Source organism: Prionailurus bengalensis, chromosome C1 (assembly GCF_016509475.1).
Source record: "Prionailurus bengalensis isolate Pbe53 chromosome C1, Fcat_Pben_1.1_paternal_pri, whole genome shotgun sequence".
Taxonomy (NCBI): Eukaryota; Metazoa; Chordata; class Mammalia; order Carnivora; family Felidae; genus Prionailurus; species Prionailurus bengalensis.
The window spans coordinates 79,493,546-79,499,879 of record NC_057345.1 but is presented as its reverse complement, the minus strand read 5'-3'; positions in this window follow the sequence as shown (position 1 = coordinate 79,499,879).

Genomic DNA, 6,334 nt, shown 5'->3' with positions numbered 1-6,334 from the left:
TTCCTCAGTTAATGCAGAGGGTTGACTCTCCATCCATATGTCCTGCTTAGAAATATACCATTTCAGGGGCATCTGGGTGGCTCAGTTGGTTAAGCGTCTGACTTCGACTCAGGTCATGATCTCACAGTTCATGAGTTCAAGCCCTGTGTCAGGCTCTGTGCTGACAGTTCAGAGCCTAGAGCCTGCTTCAGATTCTGTGTCTCCCTCTCTCTCTTCCCCTTCTCTGCTTGTGCTCTGTACCCCCCCCCCAAATAAATAAGCATTAAAAAATTAGAAATATACCATTTCCATGTTAGGACTTTTTGGGCAGGAATAGTTCCTCTCTGTTTGTCAGGGGTTTGCTCTACCTACTCCAGAACAGGCTATTGGAGTTTAAGTATAATTAGTTTATTTTCTGTTAGTGGCTCTGTATCCTGTGGGGCCTCAGAGGGTGCCTTGGTGAGCCTTTCATTTGGTTGGTTTCTGTTCTTGACCATGATAAATTTTTAGTCCAGAATCCAGTTAGGTACAATTTGGGGTCCTGCAGTGGTTTAGTCCACAGTGACTATGTTGCAAACATAGGTACATATGGATATAGGTACTCTAAATATAACATATTTAGAGTTCTCATTAGCTGGTTCCAATATATTAAAAATTCATTTAGCATTTTTCAAATAAGTAAAAGCTACCTCTTGAGTCTCTGTTCATATAAATTCCATATTCTTTCTAGTTATTTCATAAATGTGTTTTACTATATCCCCATATGTGTGATGTCTCTTTCCAGTATCCAAACAGTCCTATCAGTTTCTGAGCTTTTCCTTTGGTGGTAGGAATTGGCATGCAATCTATTTAGTTTATGACTTGTTGTGGTATTTTTCTACCTTCAGAGGACCAAATTATGCCTAGGAATTTTACAGTAGTGTGGGGTCCTTGGACCTTACTTGAGTTGATTGTCTACCCTCTGAGTGTAAAGAATTTAATTAACTCTATTTTTGATGCTAGTCTGTTCTTCCAAGTTATCACCAGAATAAGAGTGTCATCAATACAGGAAATACTGGTTTGCTGTAGGTTGAGTTTTCTTGAAAAGCCTAGATGTCTTGTGTTGGAATGTTGTGGGCTGTTACTAGTCTGCTTAAGTATCCTTGTGGTAACCTAGTAAACTGATGCTGTCTGCCTTCCCATGTAAATGCAATCATAGGTTGTCTCCCTTCATCGGTTGGATAGCAAAGAACATGTCAGATAAGTCTGTCACCATGTAATAAGTTTTGGATCCAGTGGTGATATTGTTTATGATAGCATCTGTATCAGGGAGGTGCTCTCTCAACTTAGAGAGAATGTTTGTTTAAATTCCTATAATCTGTCTTTTTGGAGCCAGATCGGGTTATAATATGGCGAAACAGTAGGCACAATAATTAGTTCCTTTAGAAGTTCCTGAAATTTTTCCCTTAATTTGAAAATGTCCTGTGACATCCATTTCAAGCATTCAACCTATAAAACATTTAGCCTTAATGCGTGGCCTATCATCAATCTATGTACTCAAATGCCTTGGGTTAATTTTTCTCCAAATCCTTCAGTTAGTTCCTTTTTGTTGTTAGTTTTCTAAATTACTAGGAAATCCTTGTGTCATTGTTACTTGGGACTCTGTATCTAACAACATAGTGATATATGTAGTATTTTTATATACAAAGGGGTTTCTATTAATATGGTTAGTGTAACCTATGGGCAGTTGTCTTTGGCTTGGGCCAAGGGTTTATAAAGAAGTTCTTTTTGGGTGCCTGGGTGGCTCAGTTGGTTAAGTGTCTGACTTCAGCTCAGGTCATGATCTCCTGGTTCGTGAGTTTGAGACCCATGTCGGGCTCTCTGCTGTCAGCACAGAGCCAGCTTCGGATCCGCTGTTTCCCTCTTTCTCTGCCCCTCCCCTACTTATATTCTCCCTCTCTCTCAAAAATAAAGAAAACATTAAAAAATTGTTTCTAAGTTACTATTTATAGTAAGTGGGTTAGTGGGTCTACATATGGGTTTCTTTTCTGTAGGTCTATTTACTCTAAAAGGTTGGTTATTTTTGTTTTTCTGCCACTATAAGTAGTTTCTGGGGTTTCTATTTTTATTTGTTTATATTAAAACAAATATGTAGTGGCCTAAATAGTTGTAGGTTTAGTCTCATATGGTCCATTTTGATTGGGTCTATTTTACATCAGATAAAGGCCTGTTTTATCCATATACATGAGTGTTAAAGCTATAGCTGTTATCTTACTTTCTCAGCTGTTCTTATCAAGTCAATCAGTTCTCCTGTGTTTCTAGCACCAGTAAATACCTTTAATAATGTTCTGTCCTGTGGGGTATGGCTTTAAGAATGACCTTTTAATTTTATTTTATTTTATTTAGGGGTGCCTGGGTAGCTCAGTTGGTTGAGTGTCTGACCAGCTTAGGTCATGATCTCCTGGTTCATGGGTTTGAGCCCCACATTGGACTTGCTGCTGTCAGCACAGAGCCTGCTTTGGATCCTTTGGCCCCATCTCGCTGCCCCTAGCCTGCTTGCGCACGTGTGCGCACACGCATGAGCTCGCTCTCTCTCTCAAAAATAAATATACTTTTAATTTAATTTTATTTAAGTTTTAATTTAAATTCCAGTTAACATGTAGTGTAATATTAGTTTCAGGTATACAATATAGTGATTCAACAGTTGCATATATCACCTAGTGCTCATCATGACAAGTGCACTCCTCAATCCCCATCACCTATTTCATCCATGCCCTTACCTACCTCCCCTCTGGGAACCATCAGTTCTCTATTGTTAACAGTCTATTTCTTGGTTTGCCTCTTTTTCCCCCTTTGCTAGGTTGTTTTGTTTTTAAGTTCTACATATGAGTGAAATCATACGTCATTTATCTTTCTCTGACTGATTTATTTTGCTTAGTATAATACCCTTTAGCTCCATCCACATCATTGCAGAGGGCAGAATTACCTTTTTAATTTGTTCTGTCACTTTAGTATGGTGAAGGTTTCTGTCCCCTATCATGAGTCATAGCTAATAGTCCTAATTTCATTATTATATTAGTAGCTTCCCAGCTATTTTCCATGGAGATGTCTTAAGGGAAATGTTAGGGACATATTAGGTATAAGCCATCTTAATCTCTAGGTTGTTGTTTTTCTGTGAAACAAAGATCTTTGTAAATTAGTACTATTTTCTCCAAATGCCCTAAGATGATTATATTTAACATCTGTGGTAGTGGGTCCAAGTTGTGCAATCTTTATTCCTGTGAGGATCAAGTTAGTCCTACCTTGGACTATAAATCTAATAGGCACTGGGTTTTTGTGTCCAAATCAATCTGTTGGAATTCCATTATAATTTTTGTCATTTATTGTCTGAAATAGGGTCTCCTTCCAGTGACTCTGGTTGTAGTTTTGTCTATTTTCATGGCCCTAACTTCTAGTAAGTTAAAGTTGCCAGGACCAAAAGGGTTAAAAAATCCTCAGTGTGTGGATTGGTGTCCTTAGTAGCAAAAGGCTCTGGGTTTCCTCCTACTCTGGAGATCACTTTTTGTGCTAGTACTTTTCCTTTCTTCTTATCAGTGTCTATGTTGCTTAAATGCAACATAGTTGCATTAACAGAGGACCATAGGGTAAGGAAAGGAAAAATAAGTTGCAAATAGAGAGGGAGGCAAATCACAAAAGACTCTTAAATACAGAGAACAAAATGAGTTTGGAAGTTTTCCTTCCATTTCTATGTTTTGGCACAGCTTCAAGAGAATAGGTATTACTCTTCTTTAAATGTTTGGTAGAATTCTTCTGGAAAGCCATCTGCCCCTGAACTCTTGTTTTTTGGGAGATCATTGATTACTAATTCAATTTCTTTAGTGGTTATGGGTCTGTCCAAATTTTCTATTTCTTCCTGTTTCAGTTGTGGTAATTTATATGTTTCTAGGAATTTGTCCATTTCTTCCAGATTGCCCATTTTTTTTTTCAACATTTATTTATTTTTGGGACAGAGAGAGACAGAGCATGAACGGGGGTGGGACAGAGAGAGAGGGAGACACAGAATCGGAAACAGGCTCCAGGCTCTGAGCCATCAGCCCAGAGCCTGACGCGGGGCTCGAACTCACGGACCGCGAGATCGTGACCTGGCTGAAGTCGGACGCTTAACCAACTGCACCACCCAGGCGCCCCAGAGATTGCCCATTTTATTGGTGTATACTAGCTCTTATATTCTCTTATTATTTTTTGCATTTCTGCTGTATTGGTTGTGATCTCTCCTCTTTAATTCTTGATTTTATTTATTTGGGTTTTCCCAAATAAACAATATATAAATAAACAATATTTATATATTGTTTTCCTTTTTCTTTTTGATCAAACTGACTAGGAGTTTATCAATTTTGTTAATTCTTTCAAAGAACCAGCTCCTGGTTTTATTGATCTGTTCTGTTTTTTGGTTTTGATAGCATTGATTTCTGCTCTAATCTTTATTATTTCCTGTTTTCTGCTGGTTTGGGGTTTTATTTGCTGTCCTTTTTCCAGCTCTTTAAGATGTAAGGTTAGGTTGTGTATCTGAGATCTTTCTTCCTTTTTTAGGAAGGCCTGGATTGCTATATACTTCCCTCTTATGACTGCCTTTGCTGCGTACCAGAGGTTTGGGGCTGTGGTCTTATCATTTTCATTGGCTTTCGTGTACTTTTTAGTTTCCTCTTTAATTTCTTGGTTAGCCCATTCATTCTTTAGTAGGATGGTCTTTAGTCTCCAAGTATTTGTTATCTTTCCACAGTTTTTCTTGTGGTTGGTTTCAAGTTTCATAACATTATAGTCTGAAAATATGCACAGTATGATCTCAATCTTTTTGTACTTGTTGAGGGCTGATTTGCATCCCAGTATGTGATCTTTTCTGGAGAATGTCCCATTTGCACTGGAGAAAAAATGTGTATTCTGTTGCTTTAGGATGAAATGTTCTGAATATACCTGTTAAGTCTATCCGGTCCAGTGTGTCATTCAAAGCCAATGTTACATTGTTGATTTTCTGTTGAGATTATCTGTCCATTGGTGTAAGTGGGGTGTTGAAGTCCCCTACTATTATATTACTATCAATGAGTTTATTTATGTTTGTGATCAATTGATTTATATATTTGAGTGCCTCCACATTTAGAGCATAAATGTTTACAATTTTTACATCTTCTTGGTGGATAGACCCCTTAATTATCATAGAATGCCCATCTTCATCTCTTGTTACAGTCTTTATTTTAAAATCTCAATTGTCTGATATATGTATGGCTACTCTGGCTTTCTTTTGTTGGCCACTAGCATGATAGATGGTTCTCCATCCCCTTACTTTCAATATGAAGGTGTCTTTAGGTCTAAAGTGGGTCTCTTGTAAACAGCATATAGATGGATCTTGTTTTCTTGTCTATTGTTACCCTATGTCTTTTGATTGTAGCTTTTAGTCCATTGACATTTAGAGTGAGTACTGAAAGATATGAATAAATTGCCATTATGTTGCCTATAGAGTTAGAGTTTCTGATGGTGTTCTCTGTTCCTTTCTAGTCTTTGTTGCTTTTGATCTATTTTTTTTTTCATCTTTTCTCCCCTCAGAGTCCCCCGAAAATTTCTTGCAGAGCTGGTTTAGTGGTCATGAACTCCTTTAATTTTTGTTTGTCTGAGAAACTTTTTACCTCTCCTTCTATTTTGAATGACAGCCTGCTGGATAGAGAATTATTGGCTGCATATTTTTTCCAATTCAGAACATTGAATACTGCCACTCTTTTCTGGCCTGCCAAGCTTCTGTGGATAGGTCTGCTGCAAACCTGATCTTTCTTCTCTTACAGGTTAAGGGCTTTTTTTCCTTTGCTGATTTCATGATTGTTTCCTTGACTGAGTATTTTGTGAATTTGACTATGATATGCCTTGTTGATGATCTGTTTTTGTTGAATCTAATGGGAGTCATCTGTGGATTTTGATGTTGGTATCTTTCCCCAGGTTAGGAAAGTTTTCTGCTATGATTTGTTCACATAATCCTTCTTCCCCTTTTTCTCTCTCTTCATCTTCTGGGACTCCTATGATTCTGATGTTGCTCCTTTTTAATGAGTCACTGATTTCTCTAATTCTTAAACCGTGCTCTTTTGCCTTAGTGTCCCTCCTTTTTTCTGCTTCATTGTTTTCCATAAATTTTCCCTCTATATTACTGATTTGCTGCTCTGCCTCACCCATCCTTGCCGCCGTGGCATTCATTTGAGATTGCAGCTCAGTTATAGCATTTTTTATTTCATCCAGACCAGCCCTTACCTCCACAGAAAGGGATTCTAGTCTGTTTTCAACTCCAGCTAGTATTCTTATTATTGTGATTCTAAATTCTGCTTCAGACATCTTGCTT